This window comes from Nycticebus coucang, chromosome 4 (assembly GCF_027406575.1).
Source record: "Nycticebus coucang isolate mNycCou1 chromosome 4, mNycCou1.pri, whole genome shotgun sequence".
NCBI classification, from domain to species: domain Eukaryota; kingdom Metazoa; phylum Chordata; class Mammalia; order Primates; family Lorisidae; genus Nycticebus; species Nycticebus coucang.
Window position 1 is genome coordinate 65,798,487 of NC_069783.1, and position 8,719 is coordinate 65,807,205.

General features: G+C 40.6%; 1 pseudogene across 1 annotated transcript; it reads right to left on the reverse strand.

Moving 5' to 3' along the window:
• Window positions 1-7,267: 7,267 nt before the first annotated feature.
• LOC128584734 (density-regulated protein-like) lies at window positions 7,268-8,248 on the reverse strand (annotated as a pseudogene). The gene has a single exon (XR_008379716.1). The product of XR_008379716.1 is annotated as a density-regulated protein-like (transcript).
• Between the last annotated feature and the right edge of the window lie 471 nt (window positions 8,249-8,719).

The window sequence follows — 8,719 nt, forward strand, 5'->3', positions numbered from 1 at the left end:
ATACCGGAGGTGGCAGGTTCAAACCCGGCCCTGGCCAAAAACTGCAAAAAAAAAAAAAAGTTAAAAATCCTACTTAGTGGTACACCGATAGTGAGAAATAGGAATAAGGTTTAACAGCAAGAATTGATCCCAGAGCAGAAACATCTGTGCTGCAGCTGCCAGCTCATTTTCCACCTCTGGTCTCAGGGTTGGGTCTGCTGGAACCATGAAGAGACATGCTATGGGAGAAGCCATGCTCCCAAGGTGGTCTTTAGGGGTTACGCTCAACTTTGTAATTGCCTAAGAGCTGGTGGATTTTGTTCTGGGAGTTTTAAAGGAAAGGATAAAGACAACTACAAACTGTGTGTATCTCTGTGAGTCACTTTACATAACTGCCCTCCTCGTTTGCTTGCTCACTTTTTCTTGGACAGTCTTCTGTCTCATTTCTATGGTATGACCAACTAGGTCAAGCATGCATGGCCATCACATTCCTACCTGAACTTCCTCACTCCTCTCTCTCCAACCCCTCCCATGCCTCTTAGTGCTTCCCGAGCGACCTCTTCCAACATGGTCTGATTAGGTCATCTCATTCCTGAACATGCTTCTGTGGATTTCCAGCCTTTGTGATAGATTTCAAACTCCTTGGCTGAGCACACCAGACCTGCCACTATCAGAGTCTGCTTACCTCTCTGAGCTCATCTCCCACTGGTTCCCCCATAGCCCCACCTTCACCTCTGTCTCCATCCACACTAAAGCACTCGCAGCGTGCGGCAGTGTGAACATCTCTATGAAGCAGTGAATCTCACCCACTCTGCTTGCAACTTGCATATACATCCTTTCCCTACTCCCATTCCCCAACATCTTTTATGAAGCTATTACTTATATGTTAGCATCAAATCAAATATTACTTTTTCTCTTTCTTTAAAGACTTCATGATCAACTGATTCACCTGCTCCTAGACTCTCAAAGCTCCCTGTGAAGATGACAGAACCTGGAAAAAGAACATAAGTTTATACATCCCAATTAAGCACTATGAACTTAGGCCAAAAAAAAAAAAAGTTAGATTATCTAAGTCATTAAGAAGGAGATACTGAAAAAAAACATTCCCACATTGAGTTATTGGGAAGGGTAAATGTTACAGAACATGATTTGTTCTATAACAGCACAGTGCCCAGCACAGTGCCAAGCCAGAAGTAATCACCCGGTAAGTGAGAGCTGTTATCAATTCTGCAGTCCCCATTCTGCTCATCTCCCTGCCAGGTGCTTGCTGGTCCGTGTGCTTGTCTCTTTCTCTAGGTGTATGTTTCTTGAGGATATTATCTGTGTAATTTGATCTCATATTCCTCGCACCTGGCACAGTGCCTACCACATAACAGGTGCTCAATAAACACTTATTGGATGAATTATAACTCAATTATCTGCCATCTGTGTTGTCCGAAGCCCCATTTATCAGCAGGATCAAGTCCCACTGCTCCATTATTCCGTGTCCTGTTCTGTTTTCTGTGTCCGGTCCCTTCTCCTGGGAACCAGCCTTCTGACATGATGCCACGTTTCTAAGGCTGCTCGCCTTTCTTTCTGTCTCTTCACACTTCTCCAAGACCAAAGGGCCCCATGGACTTTCTTTTGTACTCTCCAGAAAAAATTTTACAATTCCTGTTCATTTGTTACACCAAAAGAATTGTTAACATGCTTTCTTAAATAAAAGAACAGTCTTTGATCAAAATCCCACCTTTAACAACACAGAGTCAAAAAAAGCTTTGGAATTACACTTTTTCTTTAAGGACTTTGAATATCTAACAATACATATTCTATAAATCTCTCTAAATGGAAGAGGAAGTAGAAAATGTATTTTATCATTGTGCAGGGTCCATACCTGGTCAGATTTTCTTTTTCTTTTTTTCCCTTCCCCTCCCCTCACCTCTTTCCTCCTTTCATTCTCTTTTTCCGAAGGAGTATTAAGCTATTAAGCAGGAAAAGACATACAGAGAAGAGCCAAGGGACACAGCTGAGAGCAAAACCAGGAATCCAAGTACAGATGACAGAGATCGTCTTGGGCAAAATGCCACTGCTTATCATTCTTTTTTGGAGTTTTGAGCAGTGTCATATCTAACCCCAGAAATGTGAGTCACTGTGGAGCAGGGATGGAGTATATAGAAGGAGGGGACTAAGTGTGTGCCCATGTACAGAGCAGGTAGGGACGGACGGGCAATCTTCTGTGCACACCTGGGTGGAAACTTGATAGAAGAAAGTCGGGCTGACATGGGACATCTGATTAAACACTAGACATGTTCTTACAAATTCCTACTGTGGCTCTGCTGGCATGCATATGGAGTCTCCAGAGTTTTAAAAATAGACTATTAGTTCAGATTCTTGTCATCTGAACTAAGCCATAGAATCGACAGGAAGTAAGATGGAGGTGGAGGAATGAAAAATGACTCTTCCTTAATTGGCCCTCCACTGCCCAGTGTATGGGCATAGAATCTAACCCGGGTTTTCCAGGAAGCCCCATGTGGCCACCATTACTGAGACCAGCAGAGAACAATTTCCTTTTATTTAAAACTTTCCCACCTTCAGCCATCCTCTGATTCTTTGGCTCCACTGACAGTTTTTTCTTACTTTTTCTTCCTTAGGGTGTTCCACAGTTGGGATATTTACAATACAGTCAGGCATTCCTTCCTGACAAATAATTTTATGCTAAAAGAGTCTCTACTGAGACTATGTACTCTTCTAGCTGAGAACTGATCAAATTCCCTCCTGATCAACTTCTCTCTTCTGTTACTGTAAGAATGGTGTTCACCAGGTCTCAGGAGTGGAACGGTGAATGGCGGGGATAAGCCAAATTCCAGACTTCTCCAAGGGCAAAGCCAGAGGCCCTCTTTTCCTGAACTCCTCCATTGCCCCATGATAGGCCTGGGTCAATCGTCTGGACTATATTCCAAGCAAATTACCCAGTGGGATACTGAGCCATGAAAAGAGGGATGATTATTATCCTGCTATTATGCTGCTATTATCCCCCAGGCTTCTGTTGAAAGGTGACAATGTAATCCCAACCTGAAGAAGGAGATGAGGTGGAAGGGGTTTTATTTTGGGGCTACTGTATAAGTCAGATGCTACAGAAAAAAATTATTCAAGGGTTTGCCTCACCTGGGAAGTGACATAAAGTGTTTAGGACTGTCCAAAGGCTGACAATGAGATACAGGAAGCTGGAGAGGGAAACATGGCTGAGCTGAATTTGGAGAGGGTGCCTACTGCAGAAGTAAATGCTCTAGGGTACAACTCTCTCCACGGTAGATTAAGTATGGTACAAACTCAACATCCTTTATTTGAACTGTCCCATTATTCAAATGACTCCCTGAAGCCAATTTCCTTTACCTTTTATGCCCTGACATGCTGAAATTGAAATTTCCCTCATTGTTCCATTTCGTTTTTCATCTTTAAATTGTATTAGTCAAACCCACAGCATGCCTGAGCACCTCTGAGCCCTGATTTGTTTGGATAATGGAGCTTCCACTGTACTTGTGGAGCTAATACATGGTGGTAGCCACACTCAGAAGTGCTCCACCAGATGGAAAGTGGAAGGGAACTGGGGCTGACCAGGAAGCAGGACTAGTTCTGCATTTGAGGAGTGAGTTTCCGCCTCTCTACAGCCTCATGTATGATTGCAGCTAATCAATAAGTCTTTCGTTCATTCAGAAAGAATGAACTGAGGAGTGAGTTTCCACCTCCCTGCAATCTCATGATTGAAGCTAATCAATAAGTCTTTCATTCATTTAGCCTACTACATAAAAGCCACTATATGTGAAGAAATGTAACATAGAATGTAAAGCAGATGTGAGTTTAAATCCCAGCTGTACCATCTACAAACCGTGTGACTTTGGGTAAGTTACTTACTCTCCCCATCCTTCAAATTCTTCCTTTATAAAGAAGAGAAACCCATTCCCATCTTTGGGATTGACTGGGATATAGGTACTTAACATGGATGGGGCTGTGAACCTAGACAGGGCTCAGCGTTCATTAGTTCTCGTTATTAAATGCAAAGAAGATGTCAAAGTGTAAGACTGGGCGCTACCTTCAAAGGGTTTGCAAGCTATTTGGAAAGTTTCCATACAACACAACAACACAGCACACATACACACATGTGTGCACAAGAATAGATCAAAGTATAAGGAGAGCCAAATCCTGGCTCTGGCACTTAGGCGTGAATGGTATGAACTCAGAAAAGTTACTTAATATCTCAGCATCTCAGTGACTTCAAGTATAAAATGGAAGTAATACCGTGCCTACATCTTAGAGTCCTAGAGAGGATTAAATAAATTGATATACAGTACAGCCTCCACAGTTGTCCACCTCCCTACCTTGACCAGCTCCTTAAATTGACCAAATTTTCATAGACCAAACATGCAACATGTGTACATATCACTAAGTGGGCCTAGTTCCTTATTTTGGCCACCTCTGTATGATGACCAGTTGTTACAGTTCCTTGGTGGTCAACTTAACGAGGTTCTACTGTATGTGCAAAATGCTTAGAAGAGTGTGTAACCTGTAATGAGTATGAAGACTGTAATGAGTATGAAGTGTGTAACCTGTAATGAGTATGAAGTGTGTAACCTGTCATGTAACCTGTAATGAGTGTGAAGACTAACATGCAGATGGTATCAGTGGTCCAGAGAGGACAAACCTTTGGGTACAAGAAAAAGTATAGGGATTAGGTAATGAGAAAAGAAGCAAAGTCTACAAGGTGTGATCACATTTGGATGGGAAAGAAAAAGGACATTCTCAAGTGGTAAGGCTCTGAGATATTTTACTGGCTGATGTTGAATAAATCTTCGGTTGTGTTGCTGTCAAACTTTTTTTACCTATTTCCCCTCAAAACAGATAATTCTGTAGTAATGTCATTTCCTATCTGAACCCTCCAGCAAGTGTTTTATTGTTACCCTTCTTGTTTTTGTAATTTACTCATTTGTAAGTAAATTGAGGAATTCAGGGACATACTTACATTTGTAAATTGGATAATGGTAGACTACTCCCCTCTTTGTGAAAATGTTCTCCATTTTAAACCCCGGGTACTTGCTTTCTCCTGGTTCTCCTGCCTAGTCTCAGTCTCCTGCACTGTCTCCTGAGATTGAATTTAACCATTAAGTGTCAGTGGCTTCTAGAATTCTGCCCTTCTTTCTGCTTTGGACCCCCCATGCCTGCTTTCCAGGAGCAAATGCATTCAACCTTGTGACTCTACTGTCTGCCTTTAAAGTCTTCAGCCATAGTATCTCCTTATACTTCCAGACCCATATTTCCTACTGCTCATGACGGCTCCTCCTGGTTCTCATGAATGCAATAAAACTATAATCAAAGCTGAGTTATCTGAAGAATCCACCCTCCCTTCCTCCTTCTCCAGCTCAATATGTGGCTTCTTCTCTTTCTTAGGATGACTGACATCATCACTACTGCCTGTCTTTACTAGAAAGTCTGATACCTTCATTCCCACATCATTTGTTCAATTACTGAGTCTTGTCAGTTCAACCTCAGAACTTTTCTTAGAACTGATTATTTCTTTCCCCTTCTGCCTGCTGCCTCAGCTGAGACCAACACCATCTTTCTCCTTGGATTAAGAGCTGCCCCTTCCACAAATCTCTGTCCATTACCATCAGTCCTTCCCAGAGCTCTGGTCTTAGTTTCTTAGACAGCAAATCTCCAATTGTCATTCCTTCATCAAAACACTTGTCTTAGCTCCTTATTGCTAGAAGATTGCACCTAGATACTTGATTTTTTTTTTTTTTTATCACAAGTACAATTTTAATCCTGCATTTTCCTGCAGTGACATCCATTGCTGGCTATCTATGGATTGAAACTGCATTCCAAGAACCAATAACATTAAGAAACGTTACATAAAGTCACACTGTGTTGATACAGGCACACAAACATCTCCAGCACCAATGGAATACACACATTAACAAATGCCAAATGGTCTTGATAGACAAATTTGCTTCATCAGGTAATCCTATTTAGTAGAATTCAGTTAATGCAGAATTTAAAATTTTATATCTTTATTACACATTTTTCTAAGACTTTATTTAAAAAAAAACATTCATTCAAGATTATAATTTGCATGGCAATAAACAATGGTTTCATACATTCTAAGTTTTTAAAAAATTTATCTATAGCAATTTAAAACACTACATGTCTTCAATTTGTAGCACCTGACTTAAAAGTTTAAGTTCATTTAATGCATTCACTAAATCTGTCAGTTTCTCTTGTAAGAAATTCATGTTTCAAAATTGTTACTTTCCAGATTCTATAGTAAGCATGGATTTGTATTATTTTTAATTGGTTAGCAGAATTTTACTCACATTACTTAATAGTTAGAACAAAAATTCCCAGCCTCTCTGAATGGCCTTCCACTCGGAATAATAATAAATATCTAAATGGATTTGGGTCTACCCCATTTAACGTTACCAAACATGTTTCCAAGTATTCTTAGAAAATATGAATTTTAAACATATACATAATATTCTATCACATGATGCACTGTCACCTCTTTAACCATTTCCCAATTGTTCATTTATATATTTTGCAATTTTTGATATCAAAAACAATATTGTAATGAACACCTTCATTCAGCAATTTTATCCAAGACTGTTACTTTCTTTTTTTTTTTTTTTGAGATAGAGTCTATGTCATCCTCAGTAGAGTTCCGTGGCGTCACAGCTCACAGCAACCTCAAAAACTCTTCTGCTGAAGCGATTCTCTTGCCTCAGCCTCCCAAGTGGCCGGGACTATAGGCACCCACCACAACACCTGGCTATTTTTTTTGTTGTTGTTGCAATTGTCATTGTTGTTTAGCAGGCCCAGGTGGGGCTCGAACCTGCCAGCCTCGGTGTATGTGGCCAGCACCCTACTCCCTGAGCCATGGGTGCTGAGCCACAAGACCATTTCCTTAGGATAATGTCAAAGAAGTGGCTTCCTGGGTCATACAGTGCACATGGTTTTAAGGCTTTTAATATACTTTACCAGAATCTCCAGAACAGCTTGAACAACTACTAATAGTATGTTATTATGCCTGCAAAATGGACTTAGTAACAAGGAAGCAAATTCAACCACAAATCTGTTAAGATTTTCACCCATCTCAAAATTATCACCACCAAAGAAGCAAGGAGACATATTACTGGTGAGGAAACCAAATTTTAAAAAATCACTCAGCTTTAGATCAGTAAAATAATCAACAGAAATGCTTCCCACAGAAGGTCTACAGGGTTTTTCCAAAAATAAAAAGTTAAAAAGAGAAAGATAAAAGTCAGTACCAAATGACCAAAATATTTTATTTCACTAAATTCTCTCTCACGCAGAAGCATGACAGTCTCCCCTCTTTATTAGACTTTGGCAATAAAAAAACAAGCAGCCTTGTACAGAACAGTGAAAATGCCAAGGATGAGGGTAGTCTACAGTTTTACTGTAGGATAAATATATATATATATATATATATTTTTTTTTTTTTTTTTTAAAGGCCGCTCCCCCTTTGGCCATATCAACTTTCAGTTCAGGTCATTAAATACAGACACATTTTCAAAATCACTTCTTTACTTCTCCAAGATCTTCAATACTGTCATCATCTACCTCTGGCCATTTTTCCTGAATGACATCAATTATGTCATCTGTAAAGTCTCCCTGAATGATAATTTCATCCTCCCCTGTTACTGAGGCACCACAGGAGAACTTTTGAGCAAAAAATCTTTGTGCTTCTTTAAGATCAATTTCCAAAGTTGCAAGGCCACATACTCTTGTTACATATTTCTTCTTTGCTCTGGGAATTTTGGCTATAGTAACCTTCTGGGGTACAGTCTTCTTTTTTTTGTTTTATTTGCCCCCTTCCACCTCTCTTTTGTTTTTTCTTCTCTTCTTCTTCTCCTGCTGTTCCTTCACCCTCACTAATTCCAGCTTCTTGTTTGGGGGAATTTTCTACAATAAGTTTTGCAAACTCATTTGGAAAATTCTTCTCTAACCATTGTCTGCATTTAGCAACATCAGGCATGTATTCACAGTACTCTGTTGGTAATGAACAGACTCCACAGTAAAGGACTCGAAGTGGGTAATCGGCATCTAACTTGGCACTGCTCCTTGGGTCTCCTTTGCAATCAGCCCCACTGGATTCAGAAATGTCAGCAGCCATTTCCCAAACCCAGGCGGTCGCACAGGCCTGCCGCCTCCACTCCCGCCGCTATCGCCAGCTGAGGTGACACACGCAACTCCTCTTCCCTGGCCAGAGCCGCCCCAGCACCCCTCTCCTAGATACTTGATTTTATCCTCATTTAGACTAGTCTCTCAGGCTGGCTAGAAGAGAAATTGGCACCAAGATGAAGCCACCCTTTGTTTTAGTAGAACCTTGTGCTTTTTCACTTCTTCATCTGTATTTCCATATTGTATGAAAAGCCATAGCACAGGTTATAAAGAGACAAACAACAGGGTGTGTTTATAAAAACGTGGTTGTATGACTCCTCAGATGTTGGTACTTACCCTTCTCCTCACATTGGCTTACATTAAAAGGGGAAATTTACTGGCCGTTCTGGATGAATATACTAGACATAGAGCTGATAGTAGGCTTGAGGCAGAGCTGCATTCCAAGTTTCATGGAGTTCTCGGAACTTTGCATACACCTCTGGGTTAGGTGAGATTTCATTCTAAGTCTTTTCTTATATGACTCCAGAATACCCATTGGCAGCCCTGAGACAATGTCATTTGCTTTGATCAT